We start from the raw sequence: 27,312 nt of genomic DNA, 5'->3' as shown, positions 1-27,312 counted from the left end.
GCGGTCCTTCGAATTCTAGGATTGATCTCAGCCATCCGTCAATGACCGGGTCATCTGTTGTGATCATGCCACGTACTGGCCCCTACGCGTATATATATCTCTGCTCTGAGAAGGGTTAACTCTACTTTATGAACCCTAGAATTCTCAAATGCTTAAGAGATTTCCACCCATCTTTTCTGCATCTTTCGGTGATATCCTTCACTCAAAACTCTATTTACAAATGGCTTCCCCTGCTTCTATCAAGGCTAGGATAGATCTGTTGGGGAAGTTTCACTTGAAGATGCACACCATGGAGCTCAAGGGGTACTACAACTTCTTCGACATCCCCCGTGAGTTCATGTTGTCAACTTCGGAGAAGACTCAGGAGGTGTATGACCACAACGGTATCATTACTTCGGTCTATATTAGGCTTTTGGAGTATGGCCTCTGCTTTCCGCTACACCCATTTCTTCGTTGCACCTTCGAGGCTCTCGGTGTCTCACCTTCTCAAACCAAGCCTAACTCCATTGCCACACTGGTGTGATTTTTGGTGATCTTCCACCGCGTGGGAGTTGAACCGACACTCTGAATCGTTGGCCACCTCCTGAAGGTCAAGACTGGGAAGAATGAAGGCTACCACTACTTTCAAAATCTGGGCAGCTTCAAAGTCATTTAAAACCCTTCTGAGTCGAACAAGGACTGGAAAGAGAAGTTCAGTTGGATCTTCGAGGCCGATCCAACTTTTGTTGGCCTCTTTGTTTTGATGATGTTTAACAAACAATTTACCACTAATGTTGTTTGTCTAGTATTTGTGCTTATCTATTTATTATAGATAAACAACGAGTTGGAGGATGAATGGAATAGAGCTTCAACAATCATATCCAATGGAAGTTGGCGGAAATTGTGGAGTGAACAAATGCAATTCAAGTTAAAGATTTAAGTTTAAGCTTCATCCGCAAGTGTACCAAGATAGAGCTTCGTTGAAGATCACAAGCTTGGGTATAATTTAGTTTAGGTTTTATATTATGTGTGTTAGATACTCTAAGCTCAATATCATATACACACACGTATTTGGTTTCTATGTATATATATAGTTATATATATACATGCACGGTTTTGGATTTTCATGTTCATATATATGAAATTACATATTTTGTGAAAATATTGTATTCTTAGTCTTTAGACTTAACAATAATCATATACATATTTTATTAAGTCTATAAAATCATTATGTAAAGTTTCAAAACATGGTTTAGCTAAAATGTCAAAACTCATGAGTTTACATTTTCGTGTTTTGGACCTCCTTGTAAAATGATGATATTTTACATTTAGGAAGTCCTTTCTGAAAACCACTTTCTGTAGCATGTTTATTATCATGTCTACAATCATTTCCCAAAGTTTTATATTTTTCTGAATTTATTTGATATTTTTAAACCCTATTTTATGTTGACATGTACTGTTTAAAACAAGCTGTGTGCATGTCATGAGTCGACTCATGAATAGTGTTGAGTCGATTCATAAACTGTTGTGTAGTTTATATTTTGGTTCTGACGAGTCGACTCATAACATCATGAGCCGACCCATCAGGTTGAGTCGACTCATGCCTGTCATAAGTTGACTTATGAAGTGTGCTGGAAAACTAGTTTTGTTTCTGCTGAGTTGACCCATGAATTCATGAGTCGACCCATGCATGATGAGTTGACTCATGAATTTTATGAGTCGACCCATAAGTTGGTTTTTAGCCTGTAATGGCTACTTATGAGTTGACTCATGAAAAGTACGAGTCGACTCATAACTTTGTAACGGCTATATTTTCAGACTGTATTATTTTTGGGTTTTTGGTCTTTTTGTCTTGTTTTCTCTTGGCTTTGGGGTTCCTATAAATACCCCCACATATCCTCAGTTCAAACAACCCAAAAAAAAGTTTAAAAACAAGTTTAAGGGTGTTTAAGTTTTGTTTAAGTTTGTTTAGTATTTGTTTAAAAGAGTTTTTGTTTGGGAAGAAGTTTTACACAAGTGGAGGAGATCATCTACATTGATTGAGCATCATCTTAATCCATATCTCCATCTTGTTTTTCAGAGAAGAATTTCTAAACTCTTATCTAACTTTACATTTGCATATTTGTTTGATTATCATTCTTTAAAGCTAGTTTTTATATTGAGTTTAGATTTTATTTCACTCATTGTTTACACACACCCACTTGAGCTTATTGTATTTTCACATATAGTATAATAGGGTTGTGAGAGTTTGTAACAATTGAGTGTGAGCTTTCATTGTGTTCTCATCTATATTAGAGAATAATCATTTATTATAATTGTGTTTATTGTGAGGATCATTTTGTAATACGCTTGTACACCGAGAGAAGTGTGTGGCGAGAGTCGGGGATCGTCCTAAGAGGAGTGGCATCGGTTGACGAACCTAGGAAGAGGTTGTATCCGAGCACTTAAGGGAGACACGTCTAGTTCCAACACTTAGTGGGTGTAGAGTGGGATTATAAGAGTATTGATTGTAAAGTTTTCGGTTAGCTAGAAAACCAAGTGTGAGGTGTAAACGTTGTTCGGGTAAGCGTAGAAAATCCGACTGTGATAGTAGATTTCTCCCCGGAAGTGAGGAGCGGAGACGTAGGACGAAAAGTCCGAACTCCGTGATCATTTGAGTGTGTTTGAGTTTATCATTGGCGCATTTGCTTATGCATTTATCTTATATCTCCAATTGCCTTTACTCTTGTATATTTTACCTTATCACATTTGTAGTTTGATTATATCACCCTTGTGTTAAGTTGTATATCGTTACATATATCTCATAGTATATCTCATTGCTAGGATATATCTCTTTGTTCATATTACTTATCCTAGCTCACATATCATGTTATACTTCATACTTGCTAGGATAATTTATTAATTAGTTTTAATTAGCATAAAATCAGATTAGATTAGCATAAGACCCTAATCACCCCACCTCTAGGGTCTAACAATTAGTATCTGAGCTTGGTGCTCTTTGATTTAAGGTCTAATCGCCTTGAGTTAAAGATCCAAATTATCTTTTTGTACTAATCTAATTTTTGATTTTTATATCTTGCTTGCATATATACATTATGGATATGAACGATGCACCTTGTTTAGGTTATGCCATGAATATTGCTCCTTGTTTAGACAATTTTTTCTATGCTCAATGGTATATTAGATTTAAGCTATTTGTTAGATCTAAACATTTTGAATTATGGGAAATTATAGATTGTGCTTATATTGTACCCACCTTGGAGAAATCCAAGTGGAGTAAAGATGATCATAGAATAACTACCATGAATAATATTTTGTTAGAATATTTGCTAAATGCTTTTAACTCATCTCTCTCTAACAAGTTTGTTTTTGCTAAATGCTTTTAACTCATCTCTCTCTAACAAGTTTGTTCATTTTGATAGTGCTTACACCTTATAAAAATTTATTGAAGCACATCAAGGGGACATCTAACAAGTTTGTTCATTTTGATAGTGCTTACACCTTATAAAAATTTATTGAAGCACATCAAGGGGACATGGAGGCATCCAACAAGCTTTGGCAGATTCGGCTTCAAGTTCATATAGAGCATCATGCACACGAGCACTAGGTGATAGCTCTAGTGAGGTTTGCGAGTTCGAAACTACTAATGATTTATCTAGTGATTAACTTGTTTGTGCTAGTGAAAAATTATTGCATGCCTATAACATATTGCATAAAAATTTTATTGATTTGCAAAGCAAACATGAAGATTTAAAATCCGATCATGAGAAGTTAGCTTCCAAATTTGATATCATTTCTCAAGAAAGTATTACTCTTCAAGAAAACAATGATATGTTAAATTTGGAAAATAATAATTTAAAATTGAATATTGCTAACTTGACTCATGACAAAAATAATGCCTTGTTAGAAGTAAAGAACATAAAAAATGATACTGTTTCTTTTATAAATGACTATTTATGTTCTACTTCTAATAAAAATGCATATGTGACAAATGATGAGTTAAATGTTGTTAAAAATCGCATTTCATCTTTAGACTTAACTCTTAATACATGCATTAATAACCACAAGAAACTTTTGGACAAGTGTGCTAAACTTAGTGTTACAAAATCACCTACACACTATGCACATTTGTATAGCAAAATTTACAAATGCTCAATTTGCGGTCGTAAAGGCCACATTGCTAAATTTTGTTATGATGCACACAAATCTTCTAAGGTTAATGCTTCTTGTGCATCTCATAAGGCTTCTTTATCACACACATATGTACATGCACACACTCATAAAGTTCATCATAAGCATGCTCATGTGTTTAAATGTGATATATGTGGTCGTTTTGGTCATTTGGCCAAATATTGTTTTGATTTGAAAAATAAGTCTCATTTGCTAAATGTTTCTAGTAGACCACATATTTATAAATATAATGTTTGTGGAAGATTTGGCCACTTAGGAAAGTTTTGTTTTGATAATGTTTCACATTTGCAAAAAGCTTCAAATAATTTACCTTTGTTTGCAAATGTTCCACGTGCACCTTTTAATGGTCAACATAAGCAAATGCTTCCTTTCCATTGTATATATTACAATCGGAAAGGTCATTTGAGTGATTATTGCTTTGACCGTATTAGTACACCATATATGCCCAAGAGAGTTCATAACCCTAGGGCTTTGAGCTTAAAAGATAGGGGTCATGTTCCTAAATTTTTTGGTACCAAGAATTTTTGGGTATCAAAACAAATTTGATTTTTAAAACCAAGTATTTTAGTATTTTTCTTTTTCCTTTTCTTGGTTTTGAAAATTATACTTTAAACTTTTAAACATGAAAACAATTTTTTTATTGATCAAATTCTTTTGTTTTCATGATTATTGGTTTTGTTTTGATGAGAGGTTTGTGTTTATATAACCCTCCGGGTTTATTGGGTGTTTATTCCCAAATCTTGTTTACTGGGTACTAAAAATATTTATATGGGTTGATATTAGCTCAAGAGCTAGATATAGTTGCCTCTCTTGATTTTTGAAAATCAATGATGGTTTGGTTTTATGTTTTTTTGGATTTTATTTGATTTATGATTTCACTTGAGTGATTTGTTTTCATTTGAAAACATTTTGCATGATTCTCACGTTCCTCTTCTTTTGTTTTCATAAATCTATTCTTTTATATGGCTTTTATATTTTTTTTTGTGTTAATGTGACACTATTTTCATATTGACATACTTATATGTGTTCTCATTGTCTTTTTGTATGTGAGTTGTGTTTAGCATGTTTCTTGCTTGCTCACATATGTATGCCTTAGCATTCATTGCATATATTCATTAAGGCATTTTGATAGGGGGAGCAATCCCTATTGTTCGCGGGAAAAATTGTCTTCTTCATTGATTCCATCGATTACAAAGATCCGGTCTTTTTATAAGATCCGGTTAAACGAGATTAAAAAAGAAATAAAAATTACAACTTTCCTTTTATGTCGAACGAATCGCGAGCTCCTGTTTTGTGGTCACTCGCTTTTGTGGGTTCTTCGCCTGCGCCGGGGTTAATCCGTGGACTACCGCGTGATCTAGATCCGGTCGGATCTACACGATATAACGGGTGTTATCTCACGAAGGAAATAACAGCCAGGGGGTACTACTTCACCAAGGAAATAGTAGCCTTCTCGGGATCAAAGGCCAAGCTTTGATCCGGAGGATAATCGTGTAGATCTCAGATCCGATCCCTCTCGAACTCCTGCCTTTTCTGATGTGGACGATCGCCAAGCACCGGATCTGAAAGAGCAAGTATTCAAAGTTCCAAAGCTTCAATCTTTTTAAGTTTTGAGCCTTCAATCCAGCAGAGCTTCGTCGTCAAAAATTCCAACCCTTCACAAATGAGCCCTCAAGTCCTATTTATAGGCACTCAGATCTGTGCCTTGGCACAGATCTGGGCCGGCCACCTATAGGTGGCTCGGCCAGGTGGCTCGGCCACCGAGCCACCTAGAGGTGGCTCGGTTTTGGCCGAGTCCTCCAGGTGTTTGTCGTTTTGTCTTCCGGTTTTATGGTTTCTCCAAGTTTTACTGTTGATCTGGACTCTGATTTGGAAGTCAGGATCCCGATTTGGCAGTAAATCCGCCTTGGTGTTTGAGTTCGAATTCGTTCTATGGTTGGATGACTCGTTGACTCCCTGAACCGTTGGCTTGATTCCGCACGCGAATGGATGCATTCCGTTGCTTTCGTGCGATTCGTTAACCTCGTCGCCTCGTTAATCTGCTTCGTTACGTGTCACTTGGCTTCGGTGTTGTGGACTAACGCTCGTGTTTAGATACGTCACCCGATGGTTCGTCGGTTTGTGTCGAGCTGTGCTAAGGGACCTATAAGCAGTTTTATATACCTACAGATACCCCCTCCAAAGTATTTCAGTCTCGTTCTTTTATAGAAGAGTCTGGAATACTTTGGATATGATTGTCCCAACCTTCAGTCGGTGTAACGGGACCTTGGAATGGCTTCTGTTCTTGATTCCTTCAATCCTTCAGGCTATTCGGTGCTTTGTCGAATGTCTGTAAGGTTTCCGGTGCTGTATTTATTGTCTGACCGTTGTTGGAATTTCGAACTTGAAGTCGATTCCTGATTTTTTTTATCTTTAGCTCGTGTTTGTTGGTTCAACATAGAACTGATCCTCGATTGTTGGCGTTGAGTCTTTATTTGTGACGCATTGTCCGGTGTAGTGTTGTTGAGTTATCCTTAAGAATATTTTTAGAAAAATATTCTCCAGAAACTTCTCAACCAAAAATAGGGAATAGTTTATACTCGTATACCTTATTGGAGTATTAAGAAGCAGTTTATACTCGTATACTTTTCGGAGTAGTAAGAAGCAGTTTATACTCGTATACTTTTCAGAGTATTGATTTTTTCATTGCAACGCATTGATCGGTGTTAACCTAGGGTTACGTGTTGACCGGCGTTGACCCTAGGGTTTCGACCGTCGTACGTTGACTGTTTGATCGCAACGCGTTGACTGATGTTGACCTAGGGTTACGTGTTGACCGGTGTTGACCCTAGGCTTTCGAATGTCGTTGGATGCTCAAGTCACGAGACCAACTAATGAAGCTGATGCGTCAGTGACTCTCGTATTTATAGGATTTTTGGCAAACCCTCAGCCATCAACGGGTTTGATAAGCCTTTACCGACTACCGTTTGAGTCGGGCTAGCATGCGGATTGTCTAAGTCCGTTCCGCATGTGACGTTAAGCTAAAAGAGTTAACCCTTTTAGTGCTACGATATTGAATACGTAGACTTCGTCTTTCTCACGGGAATAGACTACCCGGCGACGCGTGTTAGGCATTGACTTTAGGATTTTGGCTAACCCCCAGCCTTCAACGGGTTTGATTAGCCTTTACCGACTACCGTTTGAGTCGGGCTAGCATACGGATTGTCTAAATCCGTTCCGCATGTAACGTTGTGCTAAGAGAGTGAATTCTCTGAGACTCGCTGCTACGACTTCGAATACGTAGACTTCGCCATTGTTATGGGAATAGGCTGCCCAGCAACGTGTATTAGACGCTGACTTATCCTTACTTAGGCTTCAAGATAGAATACCTCGGAATCGAACTCTGGTGTCTTTTTCTACGGAGAAAGACTAAACCGGCGATGCGTGTTAGGCGTCGGCATATCCTTTCTTAGGATTCAGGATGAAATTCCCCATGCGTGTAAGGCATGGATTTTGGTGTTATTAATAACAACCTGCCACAATGTTGAATATGCGGACGGGTGTTCTTTTTAACGGTTAAGAACTAACCGGCAGCGCGGGTTAAGCGCAGACTTATCCCTGCTTAGGTTTCAGGATAGAATACCCCAGAATCGAACTCTGGTGTCTTCTTCTTCGGAAAAAGACTAAACCGGCAGCGCCCTGCTTAGGATTCAGGATAAACTTCCTAGGATGAATCCTAGATTGATAAATTCTTGGAAAAGGTTGGTGTGGGAAAGGAAGAATTTTATATTCTATTTCCCGGTCTTCTTTTAGGGTGAAGGCGAACCCGAATACAAGGAAGGAAGAATTTTATATTCTATTCCTTGATTCTGGAAAGGAAGAATTTTTTATTCTACTTCCAGTTGGAAAGGAGACTCGAGGTGGGATCTCCACCCCCAGAATCCGGAAAGATGAAACTAGGAGTAGGACCTCCACTCCGAGAATCGAAAAATTCGGATAATCCTAACTATCAGAAGGTTTGATTACCGAACTAAAGGTGAATTTCTCGTTTATCGAGAGTGAATTGTTGTTTTGGTCCTTACTGTAGGAAGGTTTGACCAACCAGGAGTTTGAGGTGATCCTAACTGTAGGAAGGTTTGATCACCCAATTTGAAAGTGGACCTCTCGTTCATGGAGGGAATCGAGAGGAGATTTTGGCTGTGGTCCTAACTGTAGGAAGGTTTGACCAGGTAACAGATCAAAATTCTAAGCATTACATCCGGACTCTAACTATGAAAGTGTTGAGTGCACGAACATAGCGGAAGTTTGAATGGATAAAATTTGATGGAATTTGGTGGCCTCGCCGTTAATTAATCTGATCGGTGAAAGATTTTGTGGTGGGAGACTGTGAGTCGTCAAACACCAATGAGAGTTTTGTGAGGGAAAATTGATCCAATGAAGTGATCGAATATCATCTCAGCAAAAGAGTGATCGGGTTATCCTTAAGAATATTACATATAAAAATTCTCCAGGAACTTATCGTCCACCCCCAGCTTCCTCTGCGGAACTGGTTCGGACATTATTCTCAGTTACCTGACTGGGTTATCCTTAAGGATATTAACGTAATATTCTCCAGGAACTTCCCGCCAAAAGTGGGAAACAGTTTAGACTCATATACCTATTGGAGTAGGCAGGGAGCAGTTTAACCTCATGCACCTATTGGAGGATCGCCATTCTAACCTGGCTTATCCCAGCGATATGACGCCGGCTTCAACCAAGGTTTGGATGCTGAGAGGCAAAGTTCGAGTTCGGAGGATTAGCCGTCGGTCGGTTCCTCTCGGCCTTCTTCCTTCGGAGGAAGCGTTCGGCTTGTTCACCGCGCACCTTCAAGTCTTTCCAAGTGTTAGACGGTGCCGTTCCCATTGCTTCGAGCAATGAAATATTATTGTGACAAGTCTCGAGGATAAAGTCTTCACTAACCGGATCCCTATAATTCATTGCTTTGTTTCGGAATCTCTTTACGAAGTTTTTAACTGTTTCACCATTTTTCTGCTTCTCATCAAATAGTGTGCCAATTGAAATCTCGTTGTCGTCGTCGAAGAAGTTAGCGAGGAACTTAGTCTCTATGTCGTCCCAGCTACTCACGCTTCCTGGCTTGAGGCGACGATACCAATCGAAGACGGCTCCACGAAGAGTGCCAACGAAGGACCGTACCATCAGAGGCTCATTACCAGAGATAACACCCAGGTGCGATTTGAAGTAAATCAAATGCTGCGTGGGTGAACCCTTCCCATCAAACAGTGTGAAGTTAATTAGACTGAACTTCGTCGGATAAGGGATTGATTCCCATTCTCGTGGGTATGGACAAGGAATGCCCGTCTTCTTCATCTCTTGAGCGGAAATCAACGTATTGATTTTGCTCTCGAGATTTTTAATCTTCAGGTTTTCACCTGAGTCTTCATCAGCATTCTCGTTACCACCCCCTGCATTAACGGGAGGATTATTGGCATTGTGAGCTTCCTCATCTTCCAGATCAATCTGGTTACGACGATTTGGCTCACCTTGCTGGTTTGTCAGCGCTTGGATTTGCTGGTCATGCATTTCTCTCATACTCTGCATGGCCATCTGCATGGCTTCTTCGAGTATCTTGGCCATTTGTTCCGCGCTTATCATAAATGACTCACGGGGTTGTCCCTCGCTGGATACTGTATTGTCTGATGCGACAGCAGAGCAGGAATCCGATTCTTCATCTTCTGACGGTAATCTTGTCCGAACCCTAACATATGTTCCTCGTATGATGGCTCCGGACTGCAGACGGGTCATCCACCGGGGTACTTCCGGAATCGACTCGGGATTATCCTGTGTCGACGTCCCTTTGCTGGTCATATTGGTGGTGACCCTCGGGAATTCTCCATCCTCGACTACCCTTCTTCTTTGTCGGAAACGCCTAGGGCTTGGTTCTGGCGTTTCGGCACTGAGCCTTTCGAAAACTGAAAGTCTTTCAGGGACCGCCTTGATGCAGTTGCACCCAGACAACACTGCCCGAATGAGTTTGGAACAGGGGCATTGAGTTTCCAGTCCTCGGGGACTCCTCTTCCTGATTTTCCTCATGCTCCCATCACGATAGTACAACTCGTCGGTTTGAAGGTCGGAGTAACCTATCGCGTGTCAGCACGATTTCTCAGGTATAACGTCATCGTCATCAGACGACAACGTTTCCCTCTGAGGGCGAACTACCTTCTTAGGGCTCTCAATAGTTACGCACCTCGAGACATGTCTTTTTGGGCGTGAATTCTCAGCGAGCTCCTGGACTTCAATGCGTAAATTGGCGCGCGCAGCTGCCTTGAACTCATTGTCATGTTGGAGGTGACGGCGACCCCCAGCATGTTGAGTCGTTCGGGGCTTCTTCATCGGGTCCAAACGTTCTTGGACTGGAGCTTTGCCTCTCTCATCGGGAATTGGACCAAGGCGCTCCAAAACGGACTTCCTTCTTCGGGGTGATTCCGCGGGATCTCCCGGAGTAGCTATTGGAATTGCTGGTGATTTTGGTTGGTTCGCCAGAGGTTGAACTTGCTTCGAAGGCTGCAATGATTGTGCCTTATCCTGAATCGTCGCTTCAGACTTTGGCTTCCATACTTGACGGGTTGGTGGCGGCTTTTTGGCCACTTCCTTCTGTAGCCTTCTGCGGGCTTCTTGGACTTGAGCCCGTGCCTGCGCTGACAGTGCGCGGCGCTTGCGAATGCGCTCCTCAAGTGTCGAACGATTCCGTTTGACACGGACCCATTCGTTCGTTGGCGACTTAGAAGAGCTGCCATTCATTGGTGGTTGAGGTTGTTTGCCTCTCCTGTTCTTCTGATCCGCGTTGTAGCGGATTCCATCCGTGAATTCCATCGCCTTGGCGAGTTCTTTGGCCAAACGTTGGCGTCGCCTCTGACGGGCTCTCTTGGAAAGAGTAACGGAGGAATTGGCGTTAACAGGCTTAACCTGGTTGGAGGTTGGTGGAGCCTCACCTGATGCAACCATGGCATCAATCGGGGTGAGATCTTCCGGTGGCTCCCACTGTGGTCGCCAGATTGTTCGTGGGAAAAATTGTCTTCTTCATTGATTCCATCGATTACAAAGATCCGGTCTTTTTATAAGATCCGGTTACAACGAGATCAAAAAAGAAATAGAAATTACACATTTCCTTTTATGTCGAACGAATCGCGAGCTCCTGTTTTGCGGTCACTCGCTTTTGTGGGTTCTTCGCCTGCGCCAGGGTTAATCCGTGGACTACCGCGTGATCTAGATCCGATCGGATTTATACGATATGACGGGTGTTATCTCACGAAGGAAATAACAGCTGGGGGGTACTACTTCACCAAGGAAATAGTAGCCTTCTCGGGATCAAAGGCCAAGCTTTGATCCGGAGGATAATCTCGTAGATCTCAGATCTGATCCCTCTCGAACTCCTGCCTTTTCTGACGTGGACGATCGCCGAGCACCGGATCTGAAAGAGCAAGTCTTCAAAGTTCCAAAGCTTTAATCTTTTTAAGTTTTGAGCCTTCAATCCAGCAGAGCTTCGCCGTCAAAAATTCCAACCCTTCACAAATGATCCCTCAAGTCCTATTTATAGGCACTCAGATCTGTGCCTTGGCACAGATCTGGCCGGCCACCTAGAGGTCGGCCACCTATGGGTGGCTCGGCCACCGAGCCACCCATGGGTGGCTCAGCCACCGAGCCACCCTTGGGTGGCTTGGTTTTTGGCCGGGTGTTCGCTGTTGTTTGTCGTTTTGCCGTCTTCCGGTTTTATGGTTTCTCCAAGTTTTACTGTTGATCTGGACTCTGAAGTCAGGATCCCGATTTGGCAGTAAATCCGCCTTGGTGTTTGAGTTCGAATCCGTTCTATGGTTGGATGACTCGTTGACTCCCCGAACCATTGGCTTGATTCTGCACGCGAATGGATGCATTCCGTTGCTTGCATGCGATTCGTTAACCTCGTCGCCTCGTTAATCCGCTTCGTTGCGTGTCACTTGGCTTCAGTGTTGTGGACTGACGCTCGTGTTTAGATACGTCACCCGATGGTTCGTCGGTTTGTGCCGAGCTTTGCTAAGGGACCTATAAGCAGTTTTATACGCCTACACCTATATCCTTCTATGTGGTATACTCACCCATGCATATTGATAGCGGGAGCCTTCGCTCTCTTCATTCTTGTTGTTTTCCCTTTTTTGATGTTATCAAAGGGGAGAAATATTATGAGTATATTATTTCTTGTTTATATGCATGTGAATTATAATTTATATATTCATTTTCTTTCATGCATATATCCTTTTTATAAATTGTTTGTCATCATAAAAAAGGGAGAGATTGTTGGCCTCTTTGTTTTGATGATGTTTAACAAATAATTTACCACTAATATTGTTTGTCTAGTATTTGTGCTTATCTATTTATTGTAGACAAACAACGAGTTAAAGGATGGATGGAATAGAGCTTCAACGATCATATCCAATGGAGATTGGCAAAAATTGTGGAGTGAAGCAAATGCAATTCAAGTTAAAGATTCAAGTTTAAGCTTGATCCGCAAGTGTACATAGATAGAGCTTCGTTGAAGATCACAAGCTTGGGTATAATTTAGTTTAGGTTTTATATTATGTGTGTTAGATACTCTAAGCTCAATATCATATACACACGTATTTGGTTTCTATGTATATATATAGTTATATATATACATGCACAGTTTTGGATTTTCATGTTCATATATATGAAATTATATATTTTACGAAAATTTTATATTCTTAGTTTTTGGACTTAATAATAATCATATACATATTTTATTAAGTTTATATAATCATTATGTAAAGTTTCAAAACATGGTTTAGCTAAAATGTCAAAACTCATGTGTTTACATTTTCGTGTTTTGGACCTCCTTTCAAAATGATGATATTTTACATTTGGGAAGTGTTTTTTGAAAACCACTTTCTATAGCATGTTTATTATCATGTCTAAAATCATTTCCCAAAGTTTTATATTTTTCTGAATTTATTTGATATTTTTAAACCCTATTTTAATTTGACATATACTGTTTTAAAACAGGCTGTGTGCATGTCATGAGTCGACTCGTGAACAGTGTTGAGTCGACTCATAAACTGTTATGTAGTTTACATTTTGGTTCTCACGAGTCGACTCATAACATCATGAGTTAACCCATCAGGTTGAGTTGACTCATGCCTGTCATAAGTCGACTTATGAAGTGTGCTGGAAAACTAGTTTTGTTTCTGCTGAGTCGACCCTTGAATTCATGAGTCGACCCATGCATGATGAGTCGACTCATGAATTTTATGAGTCGACCAATAAGTTGGTTTTTAGCCTGTAATGACTACTTATGAGTGTAGGCATCAAAAATTACCTATAGGTCTCCACGAACGGCTCAGCGCTAAGAAAAGACGATGAACGTCACTATCCAATTCACAGGAGCTTGATTGACATCGACGAACGCCTAAAGTGGATCGACGAACTACGTGGAGTAACGGAGTTTCAGAATAAAGAGGATATGAACTGATCGAGATTCCCGCGTCGCTTACAAAAGACGAAATGACGCTCTTATCCCGGCTTAATCCACAATGATCTAATCATCAGAGCTTATAGAACTCCTCGTCGGCTTTCCAACGCACTTTAAATCACTCAAATCCGAGTTCAGACGAAGAAATTACGGTGGAAACGGACAAGTGCACGGAAAAGGACGTCTCAGCCTGAGTTGAGACACCCTGAGGTGTCTCGGCACAAGCGAGACACCCTAAGGTAAAAAAATGGGCTTTTATGCAGTTTCAACCACCCGAACTACCCCAAGCCTATAAATACAGCCTTAAGCCCTCATTTTTCTGGATCTGGAATTTTGGAGAATTGGCGAAGCCCTACCGGATTAAAGATTGATCGAGTTCTTCAATGCTAGAGAGAGAGATTCTTCAGATCTGCACCACCCGCATCCGATCCTTAGGATTATCCCGTTGCGATAATCCTAAGAAGAGCAATTATCTCGCCGTTGCCGAGATAAGCGCTTCTGCTTCTAGATTCCTTCGCGAATCGACGGAGTTCTGGATCTGATCTGATTGTCAGGTAGTCCACGGATATCGACGTCCCCGTCACCGGCTAAAGACCCACGCAAGCAAGAAACGACGAATGGATCTTGAGTTATTTTCAAGAAAGTTGTAATCTTTCATTTTCTTTTGTTAAAATTTGAATTCTTTGTAAACGATTGATATTATAATGAATTCAGCAATGAAGGCAACTTTTACCGAAAACAAATTGGCGACCACAGTGGGAGCCAACAGCCTCGCTGCCGAGGCTGTCGTGACGCAACCGACATTCATGATCCGGATGAATGAAGAGATCGAATATGAGTTCGATCAACAAAAGTTTGAAGAGTACCTCTCTTCCTCCTCCCCCAGATCTGCCTCTCCAAGCAGGCGCAGGAAGGTCTCCTCTTCCAGAAACACTCGCGGGATTTCAAGCTTGAAGATCAAGGATCCCCTCGCCGCCGCTGCACCCATGCCCCGCGACGTCCCTACGGCGTCCAAAGAGATCGAAGCTATAGATCTAGACTCCTCCTCCGCCATGAAGATAACTGATGAAGGCGCTCTAATTTTGTCGAAGAGGGAACGCCAAAGACGGCGTCAACGCCTTGCGCGACAATTGGCCAAAGCTTCGGAGTCGATGGATGGGATCCGCTATAATGAGGATCTGAAATCAAGACAGCGCCAAGAACAGCAACGGCGAACCGCCAACCTCTCCTCTAAGGCGGAGACGAACGAATGGGTCCGCGTCAAGAAGACTCGCTCTACTCTCGAGGAGCGAATCAAGAAACACCGCGCATTGCTCGCGCATGCCCGAGTCCTTCTGCAGAAAGTGGAAGAGATGCAAAAAGAAGAGACGGTTAAGAAGCCGCCCAGACACAAACAGGTGTGGGTACCAAAGGCAAAACCAGCACTTAAGTCAAAAGTGGACGAAGTTACCGTCCAGCCTTCTTCAAATCCAGATCCCGTTTCCCCTGTCCCCATACCTCCGACGGAGCTGGGTAATAGCGTGGATCTCACAAAATCCAGAGTTCCTTTGAAAGGTCGCCTCGGTCCTTTACCGGAAGATCGAGGTAAAGCACCCGTGAAGGAGCGATTGGGACCATTGAAAGGTCCCCAAACAACAATCTAGACTGGGGGTCATACTAATCCCCCTAAGAAAGATAATAAAGGGAAAGTCCCTGTTACCGACTGCATTGGATTGCAGGTTGAAGTTCAAGAGCCCGTTAGGTTTTCACGCTCACAAAAGCGTAAACCTGAACGAGTGACTTTTGGGGACGCCAATAAAGAGTTGTATCCCCAGAGGGAAACACATTTGTCCGATGATGATGTTATACCTGGGAGGTCGTGCCAACACCCTATGGGTTGCTCCAGTCATCAAACTGACGAGTTGTACTATAGGGCTGGGGTACGAATAAGTCCCAAAAAAGAAATGTTCGAGACACGGATTCTCATTGTCCGTGTGCCAACATAATCAAGGCAGTGTTATCAGAATGCTTCTGTTCTAAAGCCCCACGAAGAGTTTCTGTCTTTGAGAGAATCTCTACCAGAACGTCTGAGGCCAAACCAAGACACTTCCGTAGAAGGAAACCTGCTCTTCAAGAGGATGAATTTCCAGAGGTGTCCGTCAATATGACCGGGAGAGGGAAGTCAACGCGACACTTTAGTCCGGATCAGTTTGCCGCGGTGTCCCAGCGTATAACTCGATTGTGATCAGGGACCAGTAGACGAAGGGATTACCAAAGAATGCAGAAGGGACTCCCTTCAGATGATGAAACTTTGGATGTTTGCTCGGATGCTTGCTCAGACGCTTGCTCAGCGATGGCTAACGATGATACCGCATCAAGTGCAGGACAACCCTACGAATCACTCATGATTAGCGCTGAGCAAGTGGCTAAGATTCTTGAGGATGCTTTAGCCAAGCAAAAGGACAGTTTCAAATTTGAAATGGAGCTGGCTATGCAGCAAATGAGAGAGATGCATGACCAACAAATCGCGACATTGACAACTCATCAGGGAGAGTCTAGCCGTCGCAATAATCCGAACCAAGATGATAACGAGTGGGAAGTGGATGAGAATGTCAACGTGAACACCCCTCCCGTCAACAACAATAATGGGAGTGGCCCCTTGAATGATAACAATACGAAGGAGGACCACGTTACTTCTCCCCGAAACCACTCAAAGATAGATACGACTGAAGATAAGAAAATGAGGGATTTGGAAAGCAAAATCAACGCGTTGATGAATGCTCAAGAAGTGAAGAGGTCCGGAATACCATGTCCATACCCAAGGGAGTGAGAATCAATTCCATATCCGATGAAGTTCAATTTGATCAATTTCACGCCGTTTGATGGAAAGGGTTCCCCTACCCAGCACTTAATATATTTTAAGTCTCACTTAGGAATAATCTCCGGGAATGAACCTCTAATGGTGCGGTCATTCGTTGGCACTCTTCGAGGAGCGACCTTCGATTGGTATCGCCGTCTTAAGCCGGGGAGTATCAACAGTTGGGATGACATGGAGGATATGTTTTTGACAAACTTCTTCGACGACGACACTGAGATTTCAATTGGTACATTATTTGACGAGAAACAGAAAAATGGTGAGACGGTTGAAAACTTCGTCAAGAGATTCCGGAACAAAGGGATGAACTGCAGGGACCCGGTTAGTGAAGACTTTATCCTCGAGACTTTTCATAATAATCTTTCATTAGACATTCTCGAAGCTATGGGAATGGCACCACCAAAGACCTGGAAAGACTTGAAAGTACGAGGAGAACGGGTCGAACGATTCCTTAAAAGGAAGAAGACTGAAAGGGGTCAAGCGGAAAAGAATACTCCACAACAGAACTTTGTTCCTAAAGGTAAAGGAAAGGCACAAGCGAATGCAGTGGACACGAACCAAACATTCGAAGTACAAGCACAACCGCAACAGCAACAGAAGGCGCCTCAACAAGCAAGATGGCGGTAATGAATATCATTTCAAGTATCTGGATGCTTCCGAGCAGTTGGCTAAGCAAGGGGTAACCAAAACCATTCTTTCCAAGACCCTAGCGGAGATGGGAATTATCACAACTCCCGCAATACCTGTAGTTGCGGAGAAAGCCCAACAAAAGCAAAAAGGGAAAGAACCTCTACACCAGGAAGTCCAAAACCAATCTAGGGGTGTGCAACGGTCGGTTCGGTTCGGTTTTTACCAAATTTTGAACAACTAAACCGAACCGCTTATAAATCAAAACCGAACCGAAGTGTTGCAAATCGGTTCGGTGCTGTTCGGTTCGGTTTGTTCGGTTCTAACTTCATCAAACTTCTTATCAAACAACAAACTGTGTTAGAGAAAAAAAGATATCAACAAAGTAGGAGATTATGAAGCATTAAACACTGATATAATGATATTGTTTTCAACCCATAATGATTCAGAAAATGAGTTTAAGGTTTGAGTCTTTGACTCTTTTGGGACGGGTCGGGTAGGGTTTGAGATCAGAATGGATAGTATTGCACTTTATTCGGTCGGTTCGGGTTGAAAAGTTTTCAAACCGACCCGAACCACACCACTCATAAAACCAAATTTTTCGGATCGGTTCGGGTCGGTTCGGTCGGTTTTTTCGATTTGGACCGAACCATGCTCAGCCCTAATTTCAATATACCGATTGGAAGAGATAAACCGGGGACTTCGAGTACTCCACATCACTTCGATATTATGGCGCAACTAGCTAATATACCAGCTAGAATAACGCTGTATGAATTGTTGCGTCTTTCAAAGGACACAAGGGAAGCGTTACAAGAGGCCTTGTCCAATTCTGAAGTTTTCCTGACCCGGATCAAGTCATCTCCTGAAGAACTAGAGCCGCCGGTCCAACATTGCAATCTCGCGGCGCACCATTTTCCCTGCATTTCTTTCACCAAAGAAGACATGTAGACGAAGAACTCAAAGCATGATCGGCCCTTGTACTTCACCGGACATATTGGCTCCAGCGTTGTTAACCGGATCCAAGTCGATCCGGGTTCCGCTGTCAGCATCATGCCACTCCGATTAATGTACAATCTCGGAATACCGGCTAGTAAACTAGCCTCCACGGGCACTACGATCTACGGATTCAACACAAGTGGGTCCAGACCCTTGGGAAAGATTTGAGTAAAATGCCAGATCGGGGATTTGAAGTCAGAAGTCACCTGTTATGTGATTGACGTGGAAACATCCTATAACTTACTGTTGGGTCGACCCTGGATCCACGGTAATCTTATAGTCCCGTCAACTCTTCATCAGTGCCTCAAATATGTGGACACTAATAATGAAGTCAAGACGGTGATCGCGGATAAGCAACTGTTTAAGGGGTTGGAGAACTATTTCACCAATTCCCTTCTATACGGTGTCGAATCCGATACTGAACCATCGGCCCAGGGAACGGACAACGGGAATGAAGCTGATACCGAAGCTGGGTTTGATTATGATGGTGGTTTTGTACTTAATGACATTGTACCCATTGGAATCAATCTTGACGATGAAGAATCATCGGAAAGTAGTTGTAACTGGCAACTTTCCGAAGATATTATAATAAATGATGATTTAGAGTACTCGTTGTGTCTTGATAACATCACTAAGGAGCTGTATAATAACCCTGACTTGTATATGCCACTTTAATCATTTTGTATGACAAAAAAACAGGTACAGGATACATGCGGAACGACACTTGTCGTCCCTGCAAAGACAAGGGGTGAAAAGGAAGTCATCTACGGTAAAGGAAGAGAATCTCTGATACCAGACCACTTCTTGGAAGAGAAAGACAATGATGATAAACCTTCCCCTCATCTATTTAGGTATAACACAAAAGCGCGCGATCTAATGGAGAAATATGGATATGATTTCACACTCGGAGAAGGTCTTTGTTTTGGTCGAGGTCCGCGAGTTCCGCCTCGAATGGCCTATGTACCAAAAGGAAAACCCGATGATTATTATCGCCATGGAAGAGGTTTAGGTTATGTCTCCTCATCCGATGACGAGTGTTGCTGGCAGGTCATCGATCAAATTGTTAACAAAGGTAAAAACGGGGATTCTTCTGATTCTTCAGCTTGGGATTCCGACGCTAGTCTTAGTGAAATGTTCAAAAAGCTAATGTCGAACATGGCTACGGTCGACCCTGCAGCAATAAAGGAAGACGATCATATACCGACTTGGGAAGATCCTTGGGTTCATCACCTAAACATGCAGTACGGTGATAGGTTTGAACAAAGAGAACCTCCTACCGAGGATCAAGTGGTCCAAGTGAATATGGGAAACGAGGATAATCCAAAGCTAATATTTATTAGCGACGGCCTCCCACCTGATAAGAAAGAGGAGTTAATCTCTCTTATCAGGGAGTACATCGATGTGTTCGCCTGGAATTATGAAGATATGCCAGGGCTCGATCCAAATGTAGCATTGCATCGTCTTAATATTAAGCCGAATGTCAAACCTATCAAACAACAACAAAGACGGTTTCGTCCCCAGATGATGGAGGCGATCGAGTCCGAAGTTAAAAAGCTAATCGACTCGGGCTTTGTTAGGGAAGAGCAACATCCCGAATGGCTTGCTAATATTGTCCCGGTTCTTAAGAAGAATGGGAAAATCAGGGTTTGTATCGACTTTAGAGACCTCAACGCTGCCTGCCCAAAAGATGATTTACCCCTTCCCATCACAGATGTCACCATCGACAATATGTGCGGGTTCGAGAGGATGTCTTTCATGGATGGGTTTTCTAGTTATAATCAAATAAAGATGCATCCAGATGATGAAAAGCATACCACGTTTAGAACACCCCTCGGCGTTTTCTGCTACACGGTCATGCCCTTCGGCTTAAAGAATGCAGGTGCCACATATCAGAGAGCCATGTTAAAGATTTTTTAGGAGCATCTCCGGAAAACTGTCGAATGCTACGTGGACGATCTAGTCGTAAAAAGTCATGACAAGAATGATCACATCAAAGACTTAAAGATGATGTTCGATCTGATGCGAACCCATCAATTGAAAATGAATCCTACCAAGTCTTTCCTCGGAATGTCCAGTGGTAAATTCCTTGGATTCGTCGTCACCACCAAAGGTATTCACATTGACCTGATAAAGTAAAGGCAATCAATGAGCTACAACCTCCGAGTAACCTTAAAGAGCTCAGAGGATTGCAAGGGCGGTTGGCTTATATCCGTCGGTTCATCTCGAACCTCTCAGGAAAATGTCAACCATTCTCCAAACTCACAAAGAAGGGCGTATCGTTCGTATGGGACGACGCTTGTCAAAAAGCGTTCGAGAGTATTAAAGAATATCTCTCAAAACCTCCTGTACTCGTTGCACCGAAATCAGGCACACCGTTTTTGATTTATGTTAAAGCGACGATCCACTCATTAAGTGTATTACTTGCACAAGATGACGATAACGGTCATGAATAGGCAGTATATTATCTAAGTCGGACCTTGGTAGGCACTGAATCTCGGTATCCCATGATTGAAAGGGAATGTCTCACCTTGGTATTCGCAATTCAAAAGATGCGACATTACCTGGTTGGACAGACTATTTATGTTATCTCCAAAGTTAACCCAGTCCGAGTATTCATGACACAGCCAGCTTTCATGAATTGGCGTTTAGCAAAATGGGCCTTACTCTTGTCCTAATATGACTTGCACTTTAAACAACAGAAGTCAGTAAAACGACAGGCCATCTGTGACCTCCTGGCAGCTAACCCAACTACGGATACTGCTGAGATATATGACGATCTGCCAGATGAAACCCATGAAGTCAACGTAACTTCACACCAACAAGTATGGCGTTTGTACTTCGATGGTGCTTCTCAAGCGGCTAATGTAGCAAGTACCCCTGGATGTTCTAAGATTTCTTTTGGAGTTAGAGTTGTCTTAGTTTCCCCGGGAAAACATGTCATGCCTCGAGCCTACTCGTTGACCGAGCCATGCTCAAATAATGTAGCTGAGTATAACGCGCTACTCATAGGACTCAATTTCGCTAAAGAACTGGGGGTTGAGTATCTCGAAGCTTTTGACGATTCTCAACTAATAGTTAAGCAGGTTCAAGGGGAGTATGAGGTCCAAAGTCAGGATTTAATACCATATCATAAGATGGCGATAGAGATGGAAGAATCGTTCGAAGGATTCTTCATCGAACACATTCCGCGATTACAGAACGCTTACGCAGATGCTTTAGCAGCATTAGCCGTATCTCTGGCGCAACCTCCTGAAACAGAACAGTTTGTTACGGTAAGAACTCACCAACTCTTAGTGCCAATCTACGATGAAGATGACAAGGAAGAGGATGTTCAAGAGGTATATTCAACTCAAGTTGAGTTTGAACCCCGAGATTGGCGTTTCTCTATCATCGATTACGTCCTGCATGGAATCTTACTAGAAGATGTGAAAGAGAGGGATTCAATCCGACGAAGAGCAACGAGATTCTACTATAATACAGAGAGTCGAACGCTATACCGCAGGGGGTACGATGGTTTGCTATTACGTTGCTTATCGACTAAAGAAGCTGAAGAAGTCCTTAAGGAAACACACGAAGGGGTTTGTGGTGCACACTAACCCGGCCCCAAACTTTATGACCGCTGTTCGCGGGAAAAATTGTCTTCATTGATTTCATTATTTTCTTGAGCAACAGTTTATCGGTTACAAAAGATCCGATCTTTTTATAAGATCCGGTTACAACAAAATCAATAAAAAATAAATCTTAAAAGATTACAACTTTCCTTTTTTGTGGAACAAATCGCAAGATCCTGTTTTGTGGTCTCTTGCTTGTGTGGGTTCTTTGCCTGCGCCGAGGTTAATCCGTGGACCACCGCGTAATCTTGATCCGGTCGGATCTACACGATATAGCGGGTGTTATTTCACGAAGGAAATAACAGCCGAGGGGATTATTTCACCAAGGAAACAATAGCCCTTAAGTAATCGAAATCGACCAAGCGAAATCGAAACTCTTCTCAGGATCAAAACCCAAGTTTTGATCCGGAGGACGATCGTGTAGATCTCAGATCTGATCTCTCTCGAACTCCTGCCTTATTTGACGTGGATGATCGCCGAGAACCAGATCTGAAAAGCCCGAGTCTCCAAGATTCCAAAGCTCCAACCTTTTTTAGTTTCGAGCCTTTAATCCGACAGAGTTTTCCCTCCGAAATTCTCCTAAAAGTCTCACCTTTAGCCTTCAAGATCTCAAAAAGTCCAACCTTCAAAACAATGAACCTAGGGGGCTATTTATAGGCTCTTCAAACCAGATCTAGGCTAAGATCTGGGCCCAGATCTGGGTGGCTCGGCCTAGGTGGCTCGGCCAGGCCGAGACACTTGTGAGTGTCTCGGGTATTTTGATCATAACTTTCTCATATGATCTCCAAATGACCTGATCTAAGATGCATTGGAAAGCTGACAAAGCTATCTACAACTTTCATATTTTGAGTTTCTTCAGGTGCAAATCGAATCATGGTTGAAATATCAGTTCTTTGTGTGAGCCACCAAATGGTGGCTCGGCACTGTGCGAGCCAGTTCGTACGTGGTGTAGGCTTACAATGGTGGAGCCACTCATTGTGTGGGCGAGACACAACTCCTGGCTGAGTTGTTTTGCCTTCGTACGTCCTCGGGTATTTTGGCTCTAACTCTCTCGTCCGATCTCGGAATGAGATGATTCAAGATGCGTTAGAAAGCTGACGAAGAGACTTACAACTTTCAATGGCCAAGCCACTCATGGTGTAGGCTTACAATGGTGGAGCCACTCATTGTGTGGGCGAGACACAACTCCTGGCTGAGTTGTTTTGCCTTCGTACGTCCTCGGCTCTCTCGTCCGATCTCGGAATGAGATGATTCAAGATGCGTTAGAAAGCTGACGAAGAGACTTACAACTTTCAGTGGCCGAGCCACTCATGGTGTGGGCTTACAATGGACGAGCCACTCATTGTGTGGGCGGGACATAACTCCTGGCTGAGTTGTTTTGCCTTCGTACGTCCTCGGGTATTTTGGCTCTAACTCTCTCGTCCGATCTCGGAATGAGATGATTCAAGATGCGTTAGAAAGCTGACGAAGAGACTTACAACTTTCAATGGACGAGCCACTCATGGTGTGGGCTTACAATGGCCGAGCCACTCATTGTGTGGGCGAGACACAACTCCTGGCTGAGTTGTTTTGCCTTCGTACGTCCTCGGGTATTTTGGCTCTAACTCTCTCGTCCGATCTCGGAATGAGATGATTCAAGATGCGTTAGAAAGCTGACGAAGAGACTTACAACTTTCAATGGCCAAGCCACTCATGGTGTAGGCTTACAATGGTGGAGCCACTCATTGTGTGGGCGAGACACAACTCCTGGCTGAGTTGTTTTGCCTTCGTACGTCCTCGGGTATTTTGGCTCTAACTCTCTCGTCCGATCTCGGAATAAGATGATTCAAGATGCGTTAGAAAGCTGACAAATAGACTTACAACTTTCAATGGCCGAACCACTCATGGTGTGGGCTTACAATGGCCGAGCCACTCATTGTGTGGGCGAGACACAACTCCTGGCTGAGTCTTTTTGCCGTTTCGCGTGTCACGTTGACTCGTATGCTTCACTTATTCATTTCATACATTTCATAACTCGGAGGTGGATGATGAGTATGCGGGCCACTTGGAAGTTGGCAGTGAGCGTGTTGACCATCCATGAAAGTGCACCTCATTGGCGTAACTCATAGTGTATTTGACATGCATGACACTCTCGGGCGTATTCGATCGCGTCGCGAACCATTGTTGGCCAAAAATATCCCATTCTCCTGATGCGATCATACAGTTTGGGACCAGGCTGATGCGCACCATATTCTCCTTTGTGTGCTTCCTTGAGAACTTTTTCTGCTTCTTTGTTCGAAAGTCATCGGAGTAATAAACCATCGTACCCTCTACGGTATAACGTATGGGTCTCGGTATTGTAGAAGAATCTTGGTGCTCTTCGGCGGATTGATTCTCTTTCTTTTTCATCCTCTGGCAAAATACCATACTGGACGTAGTCAATGATGGGAAAATGCCAATCTCGGGACTCAGACCCAATTCGAGTTGAGTTCACCTCATTGGCGTTTATGTCTCCATCATCTTCCTCTTAATTATCCATATCGTATATGGGTATGCAGAGCTGATACGTCCTCACTGTGACTAACAGCTCAGTTTTGGGAGGCTACGCAAGTGATACCGCTAGTGCTGCCAGTGCATCTGCATAAGCGTTCTGGAGACGAGGGATGTATTCAATAAAAAATTCTTCAAAAGATTCTGCCGTTTTGATGGCCTCCTGGTGGTACGGGATCAGGTCTTGGTTCCTGACTTCATACTCTCCACGGACTTGGTTGGCTATCAATTGAGAATCCCCAAAAGCTTCGAGATATTCGACCCCCAGCTCTTTGGCGAAACTGAGTCCAATGAGAAGCGCGTTGTACTCGGCTACGTTATTGGAACACGGACTAGTCAGTGAATAAGCCTGAGGCATCACATGCTTCCCCGGGGAAATTAAGACAACTCCAACTCCGGAGGAGACTGTAGAACATCCGGGGGTTATTACCCTATTAACTGCCCTCGAAGCACCATCGAAATATAATTGCCATACTTGTTGGTGCGACGTAGTGTTAACCTCGTGGGTTTCATCCGGAAAGTCATCATATACTTCTGCTGTATCTGTGGTCGGGTTTGCCGCCAAAAGATCGCAAATCGCTTGTCCTTTGATCGACTTCTGCTGTTTGAAGTGCAAATCATATTGGGACACGAGAAGGGCCCATTTCCCTAACCGCCAATTCATAGAGGCTGGTTGCGTCATAAATACCCGTACTGGATTAACGTTGGAAATGACGTAAATCGTCTGTCCAACCATGTAATGCCGCATCTTTTGCATTGCGAATACTAATGTGAGGCATTCTTTTTCAATCATCAGATATGGAGACTCGGCTCCTATCAAGGTCCGACTTAGATAATAGACTGCCTGTTCGTGACCATTATCATCGTCTTGTGCTAGTAAAGCACTTATCGAGTGGTTCATCGCCTTGAGATAAATCAAGAACGGTCTACCTGATTTCGGTGCAACAAGAACAGGAGGATTCGTCAGATATTTTGGCAGGCGTCGTCCCAAATAAATGACACCCCTTTCTTATTTAATTTAGAGAATGGTTGGCACTTCCCAGAAAGATTTGAGATGAACCGCCGGATGTAAGCTAACCGCCCTTGCAGTCCTTTGAGCTCTCTCAGATTTCTAGGGGGTTGCAGCTCATGTATCACCTTCATCTTGTCAGGATCGATATGTATTCCTTTAGTGGTGACGACGAATCCAAGAAATTTTCCGCTGGACATCCCAAGGAAGGATTTAGTAGGGTTCATCTTCAACTGATGGCTCCGCATGAGATCGAACATCGTCTTCAGGTCCTTGATGTGATCTTCTTTGTTGCGGCTTTTTACAACCAAATCATCGACGTAGCATTCGACCGTTTTCCTGAGATGTTCTTGGAAAATCTTAGTCATTGCTCGTTGGTACGTGGCGCCTGCATTCTTTAGACCGAAAGGCATTACGGTGTAGCAAAAGACACTGAGGGGCATTCTGAACGCTGTATGCTTCTCGTCATCTGGATGCATCTTGATTTGGTTATATCCTGAAAAACCATCCATGAAAGAAATTCTCTCGAATCCACATGTATTGTCGATAATGACATCTGTGATTGGGAGAGGGAAGTCGTCTTTTGGACATGTCGTGTTCAGGTCCCTGAAGTCGATACAGATCTTGATTTTACCGTTCTTCTTCATGACGGGAACAATATTGGCTAACCAGTCTGGATGTTGCTCCTCTCGGATAAATCCTGACTCGATCAGTCCATAATCTGCGGACAAAACTGTCTTTGCTGTTGTTTGACAGGTTTGGCATCCGGCTTGATATCGAGGCGGTGCATTGCTACATTGGGGTCGAGTCCTGGCATATCTTCATAGTTCCAAGCGAAGACGTCAATGTATTCCCTGATGAGAGCGATTAGTTCCTCCTTCTCATTTGATGGGAGACTATTGCTGATGAATATCGGCTTTGGGTTGGCCTCATCGCCCATGTTAACTTGGACTATTTTATCTTCAGTGGGGGGTTCTCTCTGTTCGAACCTATCACCATACTGCATGTTCAGGTGATGAACCCACGGGTCTTCCCATGTTGACATTTGATCATCATTCTCCATTGTGGACGGATCAGCTGTAGCCATGTTCGCCATTAGGGCTTTGAAAGCTTCCCCCAGACTTGTACCGGAATCCCATTCCGAGGAATCTGACGAATTTCCAATATGCCGCTTTGGCAGGAGTACGAGGACCTCGATCGAAGTATAGACCTTCTCCGAGTGTGAAATCATACCCCTGCTTTTCCATGAGCTTGCGCGCTTCCAGACTATACTTAGATAGATGCCGACCAGGTTTGTCATCATCCTCATCTTCGCTTAAGAAATGATCTGGTAATGGGGAGTTTTTTCCTTTATCGTAAATCACTTCTTTTGCGCCTCTTATTTTGTTCGGGACGACCATGGTTGTTCCGAAAGAATGTTGGAGGCGTTCCTTTGTTATATAGGACGATCGAAGCGGCATATACAAATCAGGATTATCGTACAATTCTTTTATCACATCATCAAGAGACAAGGAGTACTCTAAATCGTTATTTATTTCATTATTGGCAAGTTGCCAGTTACAACTGCCCTCTGACGATTGTTCATCGTCAAGGTTGATTACAAAGGGTACAATGTATGCCGAGGAAATGCATCAAACGAAGCGGCATAATACTTACAGCAGAACCCGGATCCACTTGGATTCAGTTGACTTTGCTGGAGCCAATGTACCCAATGAAGTATAGCGGTCGATCGTGGTTCGAATTCTTCGTCTGCATATCCTCTTTGGTGAAAGTAATATAGGGAAGGTTCTTAGTCGCTATGTTGCATTGTTGACTCAGCGGTTCTGGCTCTTCAGGCACCGGCTTGATTTGAGTCAGAAATACCTCTGAATTGGCCAAAGCTTCTTGCAAGGCCTCACTGGTTTCCTTGGACAACCGCAGCAACTCATACAGCGTTATCCGTGCTGGAATGTTGGCTAGTTGAGCCATTAGATCGAAGACTTGTGGTGTCTTCGAGCTTTTCGGTTTGTCTCTTCCAATC

Source organism: Asparagus officinalis, chromosome 2, assembly GCF_001876935.1.
Source record: "Asparagus officinalis chromosome 2, Aspof.V1, whole genome shotgun sequence".
Lineage (NCBI taxonomy): Eukaryota > Viridiplantae > Streptophyta > Magnoliopsida > Asparagales > Asparagaceae > Asparagus > Asparagus officinalis.
This window is presented reverse-complemented; position numbering follows the sequence as displayed.